Source organism: Ochotona curzoniae, unplaced genomic scaffold (genome assembly GCF_017591425.1).
Source record: "Ochotona curzoniae isolate NIBS_2020 unplaced genomic scaffold, NIBS_Ocur_1.0 contig_2210, whole genome shotgun sequence".
Lineage (NCBI taxonomy): Eukaryota > Metazoa > Chordata > Mammalia > Lagomorpha > Ochotonidae > Ochotona > Ochotona curzoniae.
This window is the reverse complement of record NW_024465369.1, coordinates 48692839-48713818: the sequence shown is the minus strand read 5'-3', so window position 1 is coordinate 48713818 and position 20980 is coordinate 48692839. Positions and strand designations below refer to the sequence as shown.

Here is a 20980-nt window from a genome sequence, read left to right as displayed (position 1 = left end):
GGCTATGACAAGTGGGTTCCCACACGGGCCCAACTGAGGACGAAGTGCAGGTCCCTGGCTCCCCCAGCGCCAGCAGCTTCCCCAGTCCTCCGGGAAGCCAGCTGGCTGCAGAATCTGCCTCTCTTTAGCACCATTTAAACTGCAACCAGCAGAACAGCAAGCTTTGAGGAGTGAGGACATGAAACGGCCTCCAGGGACCAAGAAGCTGGTTATTCACAGAACAAGAGATGGGACATCTAATTGGGAAGCAGCTAATTGCAAAGCATCTAATTGAGAGGGAGCCTCTGAACAAGGAGCAGGAATAACCCTGACTTCCTTCAGCACAGCATGCGGCCCGGGCGTCAGCCTGAACGGCCCCTGCCCACAAAAGCAGCAGGTGTACGAGGCTGCGCCAAGGTGCTGGCGATGGGGCGTGTGCACATTACCGTGACAGGCAACACAACATCAAGAAAACACTTAATCTCCCTGTTTATCCCCAGAAGGACTAATAACCAGAGTGAGAAGGAGAGCTGCATTCTTCTTCATTTAACAGCGAGCCACCACTAATGCTGAGCTCTCTAAGTTTATAGACCAAATACCTGCTTGTACTAAAACTGCCACATATTATAAACCTCAGCAAGGAAGTGAATCCATCACATCCCTGCTCCCCTAAGAATAGCTTTTCCCTGGAGTACATAACCCATTACTGCATATCTTGTATAAATCAAATGCAGACTCCATCTTCCACCATAGAACAAATCGGTTTTTGAGAAAATGCACAAATCACCACATTTTGTTCTTTAGCTTCAAGGCTTTTATTTCGCAGTAGTTTTTGTTTTGCTCTTGTTCCTAGTTTTTAGGTATCAATTCTTTCTTTTTTTAAAATTTGTTTCTTTTTATTGGAAAGGCAGATTTACAGAGAGTAGTAGGAGAGACAGAAAGATCTTCCATTCTCTGATTCACTCCCCAAATGGCTACAACAGCTGGAGCTGAGCTGATTAAAATTCAGGAGCCAGGAGCCTCTTCCAGGTCTCCCATGCAGGTGCAGGGTCCCAAGGCTTTGGGCCATTCTCCATTGTTTTTCCAGGCACAAAGAGGAAGCTGCTTGGGAAATGGAGCAGCCAAGACACGAACCAATGCCCGTATGGGATTCTGGTGCTTGCAGGTGAAGGATTAGTCAGTTGAGCTGCCACATTGGCCACTTCTCTGGCTGGATTTAGCTGGAACTGGGGAAAAGCCATTTCATTTTGAACTTCAGACTTGGAGTCAAAGATGGTATGAGCTGCTTTTGATTATAATAAGTAGATTGGGAGAGCTAAAACCCCTTCTCTTTGTTTTGTAGCTTTTCTGACATTCTGTTCACCCAGGAGCCTTTTGGATCTCCCTACTGGATGAAAGCCTCTGCAATTTCACAAACACGGTGAGAACCTGGACTCAGGAATTTGCCATTCACTGTTCCATCACGTTTTGGCACTTGATACACTTCATTACCTATTTGGAGAAAGAATCAATATGCAAATGAAAGAATGGGCTGAATGTGTTTAAGAAAGATGGGGAAAAAAGAAGCCAAACACTTATGCTAGTGCCAGATTTTAAGAAAACTATTATTTATTAAATGCCTGCTAGATATCGGTGACAGGCATGCACTTGACTTTTTGATTCCTACACCCTTCCTAGCGTATGCTCAGCACACTGTAAGCAGCTGCACTTGGACCAGGCTGCTGCTGGAGGCTGAGCTGTCTGCACAAAAAATTTAAAAACACGAAGAATGGCTATAAGCCATGAGGGTCTTGGTAGTTTCTTGAGCCCACTTCTTTTCAGAATGTTTGACCAGATTCCTTCCTTGCTTACTTTCAGCATGATGTAGAGATGCAGCCAGGGAAATGACACTGAATGCAAATGAGTCTCTCTCGGAGTGCACAAGAACCCCAAGTGTGGGCAGTGTTTGGGGGTACTGCCAGGGATGTCACCCAAAACAGACTTCATCTTGTAAATGGGCTTTTGCCCAGGTGAGCCACACTCTGTTGCTGTTTTTCCCAACCTGCCCAAACTGGCTTAACTCTTTCTCCAAAAAAACAGTTTGGGGAGAAGGAATTAACTTCCTGGCTGGTTCAATGGTAGGTGGAGCTTGGAGGACTTTATCTCACATGTATGCAGCCCTGTAGGCATAGTGCCCCCTCTCAGGCCACATTTAGGGAGATGGGCATCTTGAGATCATTTCCCATTTCCCATCCTATTGAAAGCATGTTTCAAGAACTCTCACAGTTGCTGTTTGTTGTGTTCCGAGTGCAACAGTGTTAAGTAGGACTGACCGTGAGAGTCCGAGGGAGAAGTCATGCATGGCATGCGTGCCTGTGTGGTTGAGGCCTGGCAGTCGTAGCAGGAACCTCTCTTCAGATAAACGTTATCTCTACCTTGTAGGAATGTAGACTGAAAGCCTCGCTGAGCTTTGTTCCTTTTAGCTCAAGAAAGGGAACTTGGTGAGCATAAAGGAATCTTTTCAAATCTTGGTTCTCCAGGGAATTACTCAAAACCTGCATGTAGTAATGTGCAACCCTGGAGTAATTAGTTAGCCATATTAATGACATTAAAAATATATGGTCGAGCAAATTTACAATAATCCCCAAAGTAACTGATTAAATACAAAATAATGTCAGGCATCAAGTCTAGGCCCTAGAGACAGCTGGCTCAGTCTGTCAGCTCTGTTGGGAACCGGGCAAAGCAAGCCTTCTTGGGAATCAGATCTGCTTATACAGGCTCCCATAGGTTCGCTGGACCCTATTTCAATTCCACCTCAATATTACCAATGTTTGCATGCTCTTTCTTTCCTTGAATGTAATATCTGATTCCTACTTAAGCCTTTTCCCCCACCCCCAGCCTTTAGGACCTGGAATCAAAGGAACACATTTCTTTTTCCCATTTTTTAATTATAGTTTTGTTAATCGTTACATAGTTAAAAAGGTTCAAGGGCTACAGGAAAGTGTGTAAGACTATTATTTCTACATTGCTTTTATCATGTATCTGGGGCAAATGGGGAGATAAAGGGAGAAGCCCCACCCAGTCTCCCACCCTCCCCAGGTCCCTGATGTGGGGCATGCTCCAAGGGACTTGCTCAGGTGGTTTTGATAATTCAACAGTTATGAATTGCTGCCAGTCTTGCCACTGCAAGCATGATGAGGTTGTTAAAGAATTCACTGATTGACATAGTCCATCTTAAGAGTCTCCGTTTGCCCAGTTTTTCACTGCCAACATATGGCTGAGGTGGTTAATTGACTTGTTCTGTCCTCTGTCTTTTCATGGTTAGGGTTCTGAGTCTGTCAGTTCGATTGGAGAGACCCCAAAAAAACTTTGTCTAAGGTATTCCCAATCCAGATTCTTGTGTGTACTTGCAAGTATAGGGCCTGGCACAGTCCATCATCCTGATCAGCTAGTGATTGCAATTGCTGGGTTGGTTCTGTTTCCAATCCTGTCTGCCACTGGAACCAATGAGTGTTGCAGTCCAGCCTGATTCTGCCCAGCACACACTCAGCCCTCACATAAACCAGTGAGAGCTGCAGCCTAGTAGGAGCGACCCACAATAACCCCCACCAGGCCCGCCCCCTACCCTGGTTTGCCAGTATGTGCAGCCAACCAGTCCAGTCTGTCCCACATCCCATTCGGCTCTTATACATGTCAGTGGGTATTAAAGCCTAGTTCCATCTCACCAGCTCCACTATCCAGTCCACACAGATGTTGTTGGGTGCCTTTCTGTCTAGCCACCCAGCCTCTGTCCTAGTTTTCGTGCCCTCCAGTGGGAGTGGTAACCCAAGAGGGAGGTGCCCACTATTTCCCTTCTAGGCCATTCCCACTCCCGGATTATGCACTCTCCAGGTAGTTCTGTGGTTTGACTTGACAGAATTAGCCCCCAGTGCCAGCTTCTGCCAGCTGATGCTATGGCTAAGTCCAAACAACCCTCACCCACTCTAATTTTGTTTGCACCAGTAGGAACAATCAACCCAGCCTGACTTTTCCCTGATCTAGTCCACATGAGGCCCACATGTGTTGTAGCCCTGTTTGGTCTGGTCTGCCCCTGTCCCAGCTCATGGGAGTAGCTGTTCAGCAAAGGAACCCTCCCATATTTCCCCTGCTGGCTCTGGCCTCTCCCTTCCTGGTTCTCAGGCATGCTGGTTGGGCACTGCGGTCACATCTGAGGAACACATATTTATATGGGTAAATTTTTCGTGGCTTTCTTCTCCAATAGCTACCTTTGTATAGTGTCCATACATTAAGTAGCCAGCAAATGCTCCCCTCCACCCCACTGCCTCATTCATCAGATGTTTACATTGGAGAAATACAAAAACGGCTAACACAACCTTCTGACGTACAAGTGGGAAAGCAAGGCCCAGCCTACAGGACTGAGGGAGTAGGAGAGGGACCACCCCTCCCCTGAAGCACTTGCTGGCACCTTGTGGGCATCACTCACTCTCAACAGCCTATGCAAACTTGCACTTCTTTCCATCCTAACTCGGAGCAGGCTTCATGGTGCCTTCATTTGAAGATACAGGCTGTTGAGCACTCTGAATACTCTGTTTCAGTTATCTTTGAGATTGGTGCTTTTGTTGGTGGAATAAGAGTATTTAATGTGCCAATGTGAAGTGAGACCTACTCTCCTGAGGTATTCATGATTACCACATTGTGCTGACTCCTTGGAGTGTACATTAAGATTTCCTTTTCTTGGGCACAAATACACAGCTGGGTAGCCTGCCACTGGGAAGAGCTGCATCTAGTGTCTGAGTATCCAGGTATAAATCCTGGTTCTGCTTTGATCCAGCTTCCTGCTAACGCCCCTGGCTGGCAGGAGGAGATGATGTAGGCACATGGGTTCCTGCTTCCATCTGAAAGACCTGGAGGAGATCCTGCCTTTTGGCTTCAGCCTAACCTAGCCACAGCTGTTGGAAGTACTTAGGGAATTAACTAATAGACAGAAGGTTTCTGTTTCTATCTCCCTGCCCCTTGCATTTCAAGTACGCAAAACTAAACGTTAATTTTTTTTTCTTTCTCTAATATTCCACCTTCTTCACACATCACACACATGTGTGGCTTCACATTTTACCCAAACCCCTTTTACCGTACATCATTTAGACCGGGTCAAGGGCATTTGTCTTCCTTTCAGACCTGTTCCATCCATCTCCAAGTTTCAAAAGGACACCCCTGTCTTCGAGGCTCTTTCTCCATCAGCCCTACACAGCCATAGCGTGCCTTGGACAGCAGCATGCCTTGGGCTCACTGAGGGCCAGCTGCCGAGAGCCTCCTGCATAGCTGAATGGTGGTGGCATTCACCAGCACTCACAAACAGCTCGGCCAGAGTCTAGCCATGGTTCCAGCTTTCTGCCAAGCTTACCTCCCCTACTTTACCATGACCTTGCAGCCCAAATGCTGCTGTCACCTTTGCCTCTTTGAGCAGACAGCTGAGGCTAAGGAGACACGAGGGCTGTAGGGAAATAAAGCACCAGGGTCCAGGGTGACTCTGCCAGGAAGTAACCGAGGCAGGCCTAGAACTCGTGTAGTCAAGGCTTAGAGGCGGCTTTTAACCACTGTGCACCTGCCTCTTCCCACAGAGCGGGCCAGGCAGAAGAAGGTGAGTTATGTCACTCAGCAGACCCGTGAAATAATCATGTATTCACCAAGGGATTGCTTGCACAATGTTCTGGTCTGAGCATTTGTGGCTCTAACAGTTCAAACGCATCTTCAGTCCTGTCAAGGATGTCTGTGCTATCAATAGCAATGGATTGGGTCACAAATTTAAAACTTAAATCATTTTGTCTCTGTTACACAGAGGTAAAGGGGTATCCTGGAACCCATGGGCATTTTCTTGGTGGACTAAGGGAATCTTTCTTTGCACAAAAGAACTTTCTAGCTTTCAGTCTATTGGAAGCCTTTGTATCCTTAATCTTGCCCAAATACTAGCATTTCTAGACCCCACTCACTGCTTCGTAAAATGTCTTCCTTGTCTGTGAAGTATGAAAATGGAGCTCACAAAATAATGACAGAAATACTATTTTTAAAGCCTTCCAAGAAGGCTTCATGGCAACACAATAGAATACATGAGAGAGGAAGAAAATGTCTAGTTGGCGTTACAGAGGTGGCAGGCAAACAGAAGAGCCATGCCTGCAAGCAGCGAGAAGGTTCACCTAGGACCGTAATTTATTCCCATAATCTTCTTTTTTTTGCTGAACATATTAAAGAACAGTTAAGTAATTTCAATAGAAATTATGTAAGATATGATGAACACTAATTCCGGTGACTTATTGCTAAATAAACACAGAGAATTACTAAGAACTGTTAAGAGGGAAATTAAAAGAACATTTTCTTCGTGGAATTTCAATCAAGGGAAAGTGACATCCCAGATGTGCAAAGCCAAGGAGACTCTACTCCCCATGCACTATTTCTGAAATTATTAAGGGTATATTTTAGAAAAACATAAAAGCAAATCCAATTAAGAAGAAGACCTGAGATCTAACAAACAGTGATACCGCCTGACAACACGAGAGGAAGGAAATCCCCAATGCCAGCTGAAGAACAGCCCCATGAAGAGGCCTCGCTGCCCCCATCGATAAACACTGCAGCCCAGGGGCCACACCTGGGGAAGTGACAGGTGAGGTCTGTTTCCTTCTAACCATCAAAACAAGGAGAGGCATAGGCAACCTTTAAAAAAAAAAATGTTTATAAGAAAACATTTCGCAAGTAAGCAGACCTTGCCTGCTCTCCTCCTCAGAGAAGAGAATGTGTTTGGCCTTGATGCCTGTCCTTCCAAGGACGTGAGCTCGCAGGAAGGACGGCCTTTCTCTAGGACAATTGAGGCATGGCAGTGCTCGGCTCCCTGGGCTCTGTTCCTAACCCTATCACGACTTTTATTTAGTTATTTGTTTATTTATGCAATTGTAAGAAAATAAATCACAAACCTTGACAACACAAAAATGAGCATTTAGCTAGCCAGAATGGGTAATCTATGGGAATATAAGGTGCCAGAAAGCCTGGGAAGATAATTACTATATTTCACCTAATAAGAGATATTCTTTTTAAAAAAGTTTATTTTACTTTATATAAGGTGAAATGTTCCTTGTGTGTGTGTGTGTTTTAAGATTTATTTCTTTTTATTGCAAAGCCAGACATACAGAGAGGAAAGAGAAATAGAGAGGAAGGTATTCCATCCGATAATTCATTCCCCAAGCAGCCACAACGGCTGGAGCTGAGCTGATCTGAAGCCAGGAGCCAGGAACCTCCTCCAGGTCTGTCACATGGGTGCAGGGTCCCAAAGCTTTGTGCCTTCCTCAACTGCTTTCCCAGGCCACAGGCGGGGAGCTAGATGGGAAGCAGAGCTGCTGGGACTCGAACCCTAGCCCATATGGGATTATGGTACTTGCAAGGCAAAGGCTCGAGCCGCTAGGCTATCACACTGGGCCTGTAAGAGATATTCTTAAGAGTAGAGATCTAAATGCATTACTCACTCAGTCATGAAGGAAGCAACTATAGGGGAACCTCCCACTAACACATCACATTGCCACAGAGCCATCATGACATCACACCTGTCACTTAATCCAGATTCATATTGTCCAGGGGAAAGGTCACTCTCTCCTTCCTCGCTGCACACCCCTCTCTCCTTTGGCTTCAGGAAGCTCCTCCTGATGGCCCAGAGGGCTCAGGGTTAGACAGCACCGTGGGCCAGAGCATCCTCAAGCCATAAGCATATTCCCTGTTATTAAAACCCTGCCATTTGGCTGGTGGATCTCCACTTCCTCCCACACACTCAAGCATATTGTGCCCCAGCTCCAAGTCATCCCTCAACATCCTGTTTTGATCAGGTACAAGTACAAGATCAGCCCCCAAGTACAAGAATCTGTGCAAACTGGCTAGATTCGTGTCCTGCCTCCTTAACTTGAAATATTGGACAAAGTTACTGAGAATGATTCAAATCTAGTTTCTTATAAAACCATCAGTTTATATTGATGGTCAACTTGGAAAGCATTCAAGGCATTTAAGTAGGATTTCTGCCCCATAATAGGTCCAAGAATGTTACAACTTCTCTCTAGCAGACTGAGTTTGTGATGTGTTCTTAATATGTTTGACATTTTCTACCCACTTAAATCTCTGTGGTTGTCAGTAGAACTTTTGGAAATGTTCGTTCATGTCTAAATGTCCAGAATGCCAAGACCAAGACACAAAGGAGCACCATCCTCGTTCAGCCTAACCTGGACCAAGTAAAAAACTGGGTTGCTACTGCCACCTGGTGGCCGCAAGAAGATTTGAGCCAACATTTCATCACAGATACTTGCTGAGTGCTGAGACAAAGGGCAGGGAGATGTGCCTGTGCACCTAGGGCTTAGGGTAGCTTGGTGAGAGTGGGAAGGCTGTAATGTCTGAGCAGCAGTGTGTGGAACAGGGGATACATACTGTTTATTTTCTATCATTCAGATTTATATCGAAGTCAAAAAGTAAAGTTAGCAAAGGATGATACTGGGGGTCAGGTTCTTCCTTTAGTCCTATTCCCTCAACTCTCTCTGACTTCCCTAGTTCTCAAGACAAATATGACTACTGCTTGTAATTTCCCATATCAAAAACTGTTCAGGAAAAATAATCCTAATGAAATAATTCCCTCCTGGGTATAAGTAACAGAGGTTAAAAAAAAAAAATCCCTCATTGGGAGGCCATTATAGGAGTTCCAGTGGCCTGGGCTCCTGCAAGCAAACCCAAACCCATCTGTATATAAACAGTCATATTCTAGAAATACTTAAGGTTTACCAGTCAGGAGCTGCCGACTAATCCCTAATGAAGGGCTTTGCACTGAGAGGATCAAAATAAGGCCCTAGTCCCCTTGAACCAATTAAACCTCTGCTTTGCTTTGCTTGCTCCTCATTCCTTCTGTTGCCTTCTTGGTGGAGTCGCAGACTCCTTGCTATCTGGAGCTGCCAGATTCTGGAATTGCTTTCTGCTCCAGTAAATTCTTTAATAGCTTAATGTGCCTCAGTTTATGTTTTAGCAGGAAAAGGGCTTAAGGTGACTTCTCTAACTATAATGTTTGCAGTTTTCTTCTCTTTTTAAATAGAGGAATTATGTTCATTTGATACAAATTAAAGGTTTCTCCCCTACATTTGCTGCCCAGATAAATACGTGCACATAGCTAGTCCTTTGTGCTGTTTGAAAGGGACTAGAAGGCCTGCATTGTGACAAGTCCTCTGCCTTCCATGTGGAAGACCACGTTATGAGCATTGTGGCCACTTGGGGAGAAACCCAGTAGAAGTTAAAATATATTTCTAACTCTCTTTCTCTCTCTAACTTAGCCTTCAAATAGATAAATTTTTAAAATAAATAGAAGTTGGCACTGTGGCTCTGGTTCAAGTCCCAGCTGCCCCACTTCCCATCCAGCTGCCTGCCAATGGCCTGGGAAAAGCTGTGGAAGATTGCCCAAGTGCTTGGGCCCCAGCGCCATGCAGGAGACTTAGATGGAGCTCCAGGATCCTGCTTTAGCCTTGCCCAGCCTTGGCTGTTGCAGTCTTGAGGAGTAAGCCAGCAAGTGGAACATCTTCTGTCTTTTCTATAACTCTTTCAAAGACAAATCTTTAGAAATCAGTAAATGCAGCTACGCCAGCTGTTCTGCATCCTGCATCTGCATCTTGCAATGCAGCTTGGAGAGTTTGTCATGGTACCTGCACTTTCACAGGAGTGTAACTCCATTTTCCTTGGGTAAAAGCCACCAATCACTTTGCAGCTACCAATCACTATATAGTCTTCATGCAAGGCAGAGGAGGTTTCTGGCAGTGGGTCTCAAACTTCAGCAAGAATGAGAGTCACTTGAGGACCTTGTGAAGATAGGTGGAGCCCCATTTCTGTTTCAGGCAGTGTGGGTGGGGTTGGAAATAACGTATTAGTTGGAGACCTGGCATTCTTAATCTGGGCTCTGTCATCACGCTAGAGGGATCCCTGGTTCAAGATACAGGTTTCCAGCAGTCAACACAATGACTAACAGACTAATTCTCCAACTTCATTTACTAGCATCCCATATGGGCCCTGCTTCATGTCCCAGCTGCTTCTCTTCCCATTCAGCTTCCTGGTTGCGGCCTGGAAAAGGAGCAGAGACTGGCCCAAAGCCTTGGGACTCTATACCCATGTGGGAGATGCAGAAACTCCTGCCTCCTGACTTTGAATCAGATCAGCTCTGACTGTGGTGGCCCTTTGGGGAGTGAACCAGTAGGTGGAAGATCTTTCTGTCTTTCCTCTCTGTAAATCAGCCTTTCCAATAACAATGACAACAACAATAATAACAGCAAAGATACTTGTTTCCAGCTTCAATTGCAGAGAACTTGAAGGAACCTCTGCAGTGCTTACAATCCTGATAGTGGATCCTCTGGGAAGTCCCAGCCTTGACCACCAGAGGAGTCCTTGGGGAAGCATTAAGAACAACAGTGCTGAATAGAGACAGCGGCGTTAATGACCTGGGCTGTGGCGGGAGTCCCAAGGGCTTTCAGAACTCCACAAGTGATTCAGATTTGCAGCCACGTAGGTAAGTCCCAGTTTAAGAGCAGGTCTCACTGACAGCTGCCGACCGTGTCAGGTGAGGCCAATAGATGCAGGAATGTGGTAGTCTCTGCTACCGCAACTACTCTGACCAGGGAGAGCAGAAGCAGAGATGGCCGGGACCCCTCCACTGCTGTTGGGCAGCCATCACTTTTTCTGAACTCTTTGCTCTCTCTGGCATGGAGGGACATGGCAGCTAACTCTCCAATCAGATGAGCTCAATGTGAAAATCAAACCCCATTTTCACTTCAGGGCAGCTTGGAGCCTTTTGTGCGCATGGCTGCCACAATGACGCTCTGAATCTGAGAAATCTAGATGCTCCCAGCAGCATCCCACTCAAAAGTATGAGTAACTCTGTAGCCCTCCGTTGGGCAGAGGGAATTTTCCCCAGTTCCTTGGGCATTAATAATGTTTTGATTGAGACGCCTCCCTCAGCTTCCCTGAAATTCCACGGTACTGAGGCCCCCAACTGAAGAAGCAGTTTCCGTGGTTAGCTCCATGAGCTGCTTCTACAAATACCAGCTTGGAGCCAGAGAACGAGCAGGTTTTTGATATCCAACTGCCAAGGGAAGTTGCCGAGATTTCTGTGTTTTGAACCCATCCTTTCTAATGACCTCTTTGGAGGGAAAACAGATGACTTTTTTGTGTGTTTAACTTGATCGGGCGCAAGAACAAAAACTGTTAACATTTTGCTGGCTGTGCGTTTTGGCAACATATCAGCTTGGACTGTTTAATTTATAGCAACATGGCTGCAGGCAAGTCAGCTTAATGAGGGAGACTAAAGATTGAGAGTTAAATATTAAATTTATCTTAGTCTTTATTTCTTGCTGTTCCAACCAATAAAAAAGGGGGCCTCTGGGATTTTCTGGTGTGAAAGTGCCTAGCATATGGTGCCTTCTGTACTGCCAGAATGACGGTGAACTCTAAACACACACACAGCAGCCGCAGTATCTGTTTCCTCTGACTTTATTTTGGTGGCGCAAATGTTGCTGGTTGAAAATGCGATGGAATTGCTCACATTGGAAGGAGCTGGCCTTGGGTTAGGGTTAGTAGGAATTAATTCCGTGTTAGTTGGGCCCGAGAGAAGCAAACCAGCAAAGATGCTGAGAAGGTCCTAGAGGGAAGGCTGTGAGTCCAGGATTTGTGTGGGTTACGTTCTAGTTCATGATGCACATCTCCCATTCTGCCACTCGCACGCCACAAACTCAGCCCTGCCTTTCCTGTCCTGGGGTAATATTTTCTTCTACAATCACATGCTGTTTAGCTACCCACCTACGCCTGCTCCATTCCTCCTGAAAACTTCTTCCTTAGCTTTTGGGCTTCCTCAGTTCTCTCCAATCCTGACTCCATGTGCATGGATTTCTGTTCATTGATAGGCTCCTTAAACGCAGCATTCCTAAGGTTCTGGCCTTGGCATCTTTTCTCAGCACAAGCTCTCCCAGGACACTCCCCCGTTATTTGAGTTTCACAGCTCGCCAGTGTGTAGTAACTCTAATCGTTCCTGAGCCTCAGTCCAAATCCTACAGCCTTACAGATCCAACCGAACTGCTTAGGTCACTTTCCCCCATAAAAATAAATTGTTTCTGCAGCAGAAAAATAGCTCCCAGGTCCAAACTCACTTCCTGTTGCTGGGAGAGGATTTTCCAAATGCTCGAGGAAAATGCACATTATGAACAACAAAAATTACACAGATTTCAAGGTTGAACCAAAATCACCTCTTCATTTCATTTTCCATAAACTCTTAAAAATACTTTTTTTATTATTATGTTTACTTGAAAGTCAAGGTTACAATGTAGGAGAGGCAGAGATCTTCCTTCTGCTGATTCATTCCCCAAATGGCCATAATAATGACCAGAGCTGACTTGATCCCAAACCAGGAATTCCCTCCAAAGGCCTTGACCCATCCTGTGCTGTTTTCCTAGGCCATAAGAGCTGCTGGGACATGAACCAGCACCCTGGGATGCCAGTGCAACCAGGCAGAGGATTAGCCTGCTGAACCATTGTGCCAGCCCTACTATGAACTTTTTATTAAAGGTATATTCAACACTCTCATATACTTTTATTGCTCCTCATTTGGGCTAGTTCTTTAACTTCTTACCTGATTCTCCTAAATGCCAGGAATTCCCTTTCCTATTTGTTTTCCACAATGCTTTTTAAAACCACTGGTTTTAATCTGTGTTCAGATTTTTTAACTTACCATGGCACAAATTTACCAACGCCAGAGTTCAGACCTCACATTCCAACAGCTTTCCCCATGTTCTTCCAGGTTCTTATTCTATCAAACTCTTTCCATCACCTAAAACCCCATTCTACCTTTTCATTCAAGAAAAGTTACTGAGTATCTGTTATCTCTCAAACTCTGCTGCTACAAACAGGAATACAACACTTTTATCATTTTTTAAAAAGATTTATTTGTTTTTATTGCAAAGTCAGATATACAGAGAGGAAGATCTTCCATCTCATGATTCACTCCCCCAAGCAGCCACAATGGCCAGAGCTGCACCGATCCAAAGCCAGGAGCCAGGAACCTCCTCCGGGTCTCCCACATGGGTGCAGAGTCCCAAAGCTTTGGGTCATTCTTGACTGCTTTCCCAGGCCACAAGCAGGGAGCTGGATGGGAAGCAGGGCAGCCAGGGTTAGAATTGGTGCCCATATGGGATCCCAGTGCATGCAAGGCAAGGACTTTAGCCATTGAGCTACCGTGCTGGGCCCTTGCTTCTATCATTCTTAATCCCAGATCCAGTATACCATTTTATCTTTATTTCATGCTTTTTTCAAGATTTTAATTTTCATGCATGTTTCTCTTTATAAGCAAGCCCAGATATCTTGGTGATGACATAGCATATGAGTAACTAAATCTGCTCAGTTTTGTTGAGTGTCTCTTAATTTGGTGCCCCAGTGCTCTTGCATAGGTTGTTTCTATTTCCTGATATATCCTCTACTGATATGTTTCTTCCTGCTTCTTTCATTTCACCTACTTCCCATCTCCTTGGGACAGTCCTTCACGGCACAGAGGGGTAGGCCATGGGTTATAGTAGAGGAGGGGCTACAAGTTGACCTCTGTCTACAGAGCTCTGATGTATCAGCCCTCAGCTCTTGTGGGTAAGCATGGTAAATGCTTCCTCTCACTGAACCTTCCAGGCAGGTTTCCCTTACATCCTCATTTTGTAGAAGAAATTGTGAGAGACAGGTGAAGTGGTTTCCAGACAGTTTAATCCCAACCCTGACTTTTCATGCTAGGTCTTCACTGCCTCCCACTTAGAGCAGGTAACAAAGCAACAGAATATATAATGATATCTGTGCTATGAAAGCAACCACATGAGCCAGGATAAGAAATGCCACAAAGGTTACAGTGGTGACTGTGTGGGCAAAGCTCCCATCTTGTCCTGACTGATGTCAGATCTTGTCTGTCAAGCCTGGGCCTCCACCCCACCCTCAGGGTGGATTTCCCATGTCCCTGTGGCACTTTTCTCACTTCTCATCTTCTGTTTACCTGTTTCATCTGACAGATGGAACTTCCTGTGAGAAGAGGTTAGGATTTTTTTTATATCTTTCAATCTCCAGTGCTTAATGAATTTTCTGCCACGCGCATGGTATCTGAAAGGCATGTGATGACTGAATGAGTGGTCCTGATTGTAGATTGTGTGGACCACACGGTGTCTGCACTAACTACTCAACTCTATCTCCGTAATGCAAAAAGCATCATAAACAGCAAGAACATCAGTAAGTGTGGATGTGTTCCACCAATAGTCTGCTTATGGACAATAAAACCTGAATTTCATATACTTTTAGGATATCATGACATATTCTTTGTTCTATTTTTCCCAGCTACTGAAAAATGGAAAAGCCATTGGTAGTATGGACTGTACGAAAATGGAAGGGGAACAGATTGGGTCCAAGAATTGTAGTTTGTCAAGCTTTGCTCCGAACCCTTCATGTCACCCACCACAGTTCTGAGCCTTGACCCTGCTCCACCCTCTGGCCTGTCAAGCCAGCCATGAAGATGAGGGTGTGGAATACAACCCACCACCCAGACTCTTGCACCTGCCAGTCCATCAAGACAGTTGTACAGGAACCAGAGCTGCAGTGACTGTTAGCTATGATATGACACGCCACAACACCAGGCAACCTGGTAAGTCTTACAGAAATACATCTCAGATATGCATCTTTCTATTCATTGACAAAGCTGCCAGTTAATCTCTTAGGAAGAGGACTTGAAAGGCTTGTGAATAGGGTTGCTATTTAAAATTGAGGGCAATGGGCAGCCTGTAAGTGCTTATATGGGAAGTATGCAGTCATGTCTGCTCAGAAAGCTGCAAGATCCATCAAAGTGCCTGCATCCAAGTGCTCTCTCTGTGTGCCAGATAGCTTTTGATCTGTTACAAATAAAGGAATTTAAAATTCCCAAACAAAGCAAAACTCCAGAGGATAGTGTCAAGGTAATGGGATTATAGCACTGAAAACAGGTCAGTGGAAAGACACCTGCCTTTTACATCGACACAAATAGCTCAGAAGTGCTGGACTGCTGCTTCTCTTAGCCTAGAAGTGTTTCTGGAGCTCAGTAGAAGGCCATTCTCTACATAAAATTTGTCTTTCTTGTGGAAAACAGGTATTAGCTGCTTGTTAAGTATCTCTCAGAGGTCACAAGGGGGATTTGCCAGACTTCAAAGTAGAAGAAAGAAAAAGCTTTAGAATAACACACTCTGGCATCTGTATAAATATGTCAACTGTCCCATAGATCCCATGTTTACCTCGCCTCACTAGGGTCCTGAGAAGTGAATGACATTGCGTACTGACATTTTAGAAGAGTTTAGGAGATGGCGTGTCAGCAACAGCTAGACTACTACTACTAGCTGTGTCTTGCAACAAGTTTTTGACTGTTTCATGTCATAGGGGTTCATTCATAACATGACATGGTTGATCAGATTGTGATATTCTTTACTGCTCTTTGATTCTGGTACCCTGGAATTTATCCTCCTAATATAGTCTGCATCGTGGGCACCTGAATTCAATTGCTGAATTTCAACAGCTTTTAACAATGTTTGGATATGTTTGGGGGATGGCAACAGACAAAGGAAGGAAGCAAGCAAGGAGGAAAGAGTTCTGGCCAAGATGATTAAGCTGGATACAATCATAAGAAAGTCAATGAGACAAATCTAAATTGTGAAAAGCTATAAAAAGAGGCCAAAGACATGTGATAACATAACATAACTAATGATTTTTCCAGAGGGTTATGACTAGGGAATATGTATCAGGTGACAAACACGTAATCATATAGTATACTGTACATGATAATGATTTTGTAATTCGTGTAAGAGAATGTCTTTGTTTAGAAATATCAGCTGAAATGTTTAAGAGTAAATGCCACAGTGTCTGCAATTTATTTTAAAACGGCTCAAAAGAAAAGAAGTATTGGTGGGCGGGGGGATGGCCATGGAAGGAGAAAGATAAAACAGATGTGGCAAAATGTCCACAACTGGTGAATCCAGAAGAAAGGTATAAACGTTGTTCTTGTACTGCTCTATCCCACTCTTTTGGGAGGGGGGCAGGGGTTGAAGTTTTCCAAAATGATGAGTTAGGAAGGCAGGCGTGTGTTATTGTCCTACAAGAAAGGAACAGAAGGCAATCAAAGGAAGGGTGAGCCAGGGAGCCAGGGAAGAACACTGCTCCGGGAGAGATTGAGATATTAGATACCTGTGGGAAAGCAAATGAGATCTTGAGGCTGGGCTAGAGTGATGAGGTCCCAGGAAACTTCACCCAGGTCTCACTCTGTTTAGAGCTGAGACTTGAGAAGAAGGTTAGGGCTTGAAGACACCTGAAGAGGAAGAGAAATCACATTTCTAGAGCTGACCAAAGTAGTTCCTCATAACCAAAGAATTCAAGAGAAGCACTAGTTAAGAGCATTTTAAAGCTGCAGGTAGCATCCATAATTGGATCACTTTGAAGATTGGGATGGTCGTTCCAAGTGTATAGTGAAAATCTGGACAAATTTGATCAGAAAAATCCAGGAATGTCACTGGGGCACACACAAGCAAACACTGGTGGGTTCATTCTGAAATGACCAAGGTGTACAGAGATGGGGTTTGGGTGATCTAAGGATTGCAGGTGCCCAGGATGCTAAGGGAAGACAAGAAGCCACTTAGGACAGGATAATGGATCAAGTCCAGGGTTGGTGAGATGTTTGAGCCCCAGCACCATGCCCTTCAGCCTAATGAAGCCCATGGACAGGGCTGTGTTGAACAATGCATGCTTTTGACCGGTCTGTCCCTCTCGGGGCAAAGTATGGTAGAAAAATTGCAAAAATAGAGACAGAGCAGTAGCTCTCACCATTGGAAGCACCTGGAAGATTTATTTAACCCTCCTCTTCCCCCAGATTTCTGGGCCCCACCTAGGAGTTTCTGACTTAGCAGATATATACATAATTTTAAAAATTCACAAGTGGTGCTGATGCAGCCCAGTGGGGTGGGGGAAGGATGTACACTCTGAAGACTGACATAGAAACAAGGAAATGGGAGGAGGCCCTCATTCGACAAACTGCACATGACAGAGAAAGGAAAAGATCTAAGGCCTTTTCCTATGTTCATAAAAGGAGAAGGCCTTGGTTAAGACACTGGTCAGGATATTCACCTCCCATGTTGGAAAACATAGGTATAAGTCCTAGCTCTGCTCCTGATTCCAGCTTCCTGCCACTATGGACCCTGGGAGGCAGCAGGTCACGGCTCAGGTAGTCGGGTTACTGCTACTACCCATGTAGACTTGGATTGGGTGCCTGGCCTTGTCCCAGTCCAGTCCTGGCAGCAGTGGAAATTTGTAGAGTAAACCAGTGAGCAGTGAATTTCTCTCTCCCTCCACCTCCCTCTCTCCAAGTCTCCCAATCTGCATGTACCTTCTCTCTCTGTCTCAAAAAAGACAAGACAGGAAGAGGAGAGAAGAGGGGAGGGGAGGGGAGGGGAGGGGAGGGGAGGAGAGGAGAGGAGAGGAGAGGAGAGGAGAGGAGAGGAGAGGAGAGGAGAGGAGAGGAGAGGAATAGGAGAACAATGGAGCAACAGTAGAAACTGCTCACTTGTTGTCGAGGGAGGATCATTACCCAAGGGGTAGAATTGAAAAGTGGAGGAAAACAGAAACGCACAGAGCAGTCAGCTGAAGTCTTAGTCCTCACCTGACTGTTACCTTTAAGGTAAGGACTCAGTTCATTCATCTGCAGAGGGAAATTCTCCAAGAGAAACCTGCAAGCCACCCGTCAGAGATAGGATTTGTGTGCCCAAGCTAGGCCTGCCTTCTGCAGCCAATGAAGCCAATCTCCTATAAAGATAGGACCTCTTCGCCACAGACTTCTCTGAACCCTGTACTGGATAAATAGCAGCTGCACAGCAGGTGGGCAGCCCAGCACCTCTGTGGGTTGTAATAGCATTCTCAGTATAATAAGAGCTCCAGTGAAGTCAGTGCTTACCAGAGGCCAGGCCTTATGCCAAGTGCTTTATGGACATTGCCTCGTTTGAAGCTCATCATCACCCCATGCGCTGCATTATTACATTTATTTTGCAGATGAGAAATCTGACACTTGGATGGGTTGAGTATCTTGCCCAAGGTCACAAAGCAAGCAGGAACTTAATAATAAGGACTCCAAATGTTGCTTCCTAGGGAGAGAGGAAGTTCCATTCAGGAAACAGGGAAGATAGGAGCATAGATCAGAGGAAGGAGGAAGGAATGAGGAGCAGGCAAACAGCAGAAACCCTCTGCAGAAGGCAAGCTTTGGAATTCACAGAAACCTACCTGGTCCTTCTGAAGCCATGCCAAGAGGAAAATCCTAGACCCAAAGGCCAGCCTATTTTTACCTTGATCTGAGTTAGTAATCCCTCCTCATGGGACAGGCATTGCAACATACCAGGTTACAGTGCCACTTAAGACGAAGCCTGGATCAGAGTACCTGGAATGGCGTTTTGCCCCTGCTGCTCTTTCAGCTTCCTGCTAATGCACACCTTGGGAGGCAGCAGATGATGACTGTGCTGTTGGGTCCCTGACAACCGTGTGGCAGAGCCATGTGAAATTCTTCCCCCACCCTCATCACCATTTTTAGTCTGGCTTATCCCTGGCTGTTGGAGGCACTTGAGGAGTGAACCAGCAGATGGAAGCTGCTCTCCCTTCCTCACTCTGACTTCTCTCTCCTTCTCTCCTCTGCTGTCATTCTGCTTTCCAGATAATTTTTTTAAAAATTTTAATCTAATTTACAAAAAAGAAATTCCTCATCATATCAAGCATGTAAAGCCAAATTTTGGATTCTCCAGAAACCTGCTAACACTAAAGACTGAATTTTCAATTCAAGCCTGTTTTTCACTGCGCTACACCAATAGCTGTATTTCTAGCTCGTAGCTGCTGGCGACCCCATCAAGGGAAGAACACAGAGTGAGGGTGCAAGTGACAGAGGGACTCCGCGGTGCTTTGGGTACGAGAGGCAAGCAGGCAGGCATCACAAACAGGAATGAAAGCCTGCAGCACGGGCTTCAAGTGCTTTGATCTGTTTGCAAAACTGAGGAAAAACTACTCCACAGGAACCAAAGCCAAATCCAGTAGCGTAAAGGAACATTTACTAGAGAGCCACTTCCCTCCTGGGCACATATTTGCATGAAGTGTAAAATTGCTGAACATCTGAGGGAGAAAAGAGCTGGAAATCTGAGGACTTCAACTAAGAATCACATGAACACCCCAAGCCAAGCTTAAAACTGAAACAATGATCTCAGCCTCAACAACTACCCCACCCATTGCCACCAGGAGGACTTCTTCAGGTTATTTGATCCTTGTGAGCAAAAAATTTTAAAAATATATTTGTGTGTCAACTATGGAAATAAAATTGACTTCTTTCAGTGAGTACAAGTGTGTACTTTTTCATTAAAGTTTGACTTTTGTATAACAAAAAGACAGAAATGTATCCCAACTGTTTTACAACTCATTGGTAATATTTCATCTTGAATTCTGTCACCTTCTAAATTGTTGATTTTTTTCCCCTCAGGAAATGGTAGTTTCTGGGTAAATAATGGGGAAGTATGGCATCAATATATCCAGCAAAGCCTGGCAATGAACACTTATGAAGGGAACCTATCTAATAATAATAATAATTTCCTCATTTTTTGTTATTATTACTGCATATGTATAATTACATATTACTGTTAATATATACTATTTATAATAATAATATTATTATTTGAAAAGCAGTTTCATCTGTTAGGCTAAATTTCCTAATCAGGGAAGCCATGTGATCTCAAGAAAAGTAATAAGATGCTTCTGATCACTGGAGTCCAATGAAAAGTAATAGGTAATCAACTCAAAATGAAAAGAAGCAAGTTGGATATTTTATGTTCTATTTCAGTACCCTCTGCTGTATTTAGTTTTATGGTTAAAAACCTGTATGACATGCCTATCGTTTTATTTGCAATAATTTCTTTTTAGTCTCTTGGTTGATCACATGCCATGAGAGTATGAGAAGCAGGTGGTAGGCCCCAAATGGTAGTAAAAATGTCAGCAAACCGGTGAGGGAGGCAAGCCGAAGGAAAATGTCATGGGGGAAAAAGGAGCCTGAGAAGATATTAAGAAGCAGCATAAACCATTAGGGAAGTGTTGTTGCTTTTTAAATATTTCCTCCACAGTTAACAGGACAAAAACACGCATGCTGGGCTGCATATGGGTCCTCAAGCCACTGGTTAGTTCATTGCATTCAACTCTTCTTCCCAGTCATTCAATGAGATACCACTCAGAGATCACTGCTAGAACGTCCATGGCAGGCAGAGACTTCCATCTGCCAACAGAGCCAGGTTGTGCTGCCTTTGCTTTCTGCTCCCGAGAAGTGATGGGTCTGAGTATGGGTCCCAGAGACAGTCAGAGACGCCCAGCTCTATGGGCCCTTGTAAGCAGCCCACCTTCTGCCACCTCCTACGTGTCCATCCAGTGGGTCTCCAGCCTGCCCTACAGGGTGAGAAATTCAACTTAAGGGAAGACAGCGAAGTACACATTGCGTACTGCTCATCAGCATTGGAGGTCCCCACAGTGTAGAATGAAGCCAAGGGTATTCCAAAAGGAAGAAGGTGGAAGCCTGAGGAAAATAAGGAGTCTTGATTTGAACCTAACCTTGCAGATCTTCGTAAAGTGACAAGGTAGCAAGCTAGAGCCTGTTTAGCATGTCAAAGTGTAAACATGCCTATTTGTGTTAAGACATTGGCACCTTTAGTGGCTGGGCTTCTTGTGTACTGATGTGCTCGAAGGTTAGGAGCCAGCCTGCTGTCCTGACCCACCCCAAAGCATCCTCAGGATTATTTCCTTGCATCAGGCCCCTTAACAACTACCTGATGCTTATCACTTACTGTGAACTTTTCTGTATGTATCCACAAGATTAGAACTCCTCACTTACTCTCTTTCTTGGTCCTATGCGCTCGTTAATGGGAAGCAGTTTCCAAATGCA

The 20980-nt window shown here is 44.9% G+C and overlaps 1 long non-coding RNA gene across 1 annotated transcript in view; it reads left to right on the top strand.

Annotated features, from left to right (window-relative positions):
* The window catches only part of LOC121150942, a 160968-nt gene extending 146312 nt beyond the window's left edge, over nucleotides 1–14656 (top strand). The window contains exon 3 of the long non-coding RNA XR_005883050.1: nucleotides 14359–14656. This is a non-coding gene — a long non-coding RNA (uncharacterized LOC121150942). The remainder of the gene's footprint in view (nucleotides 1–14358) is intronic.
* Nucleotides 14657–20980: the final 6324 nt, after the last annotated feature.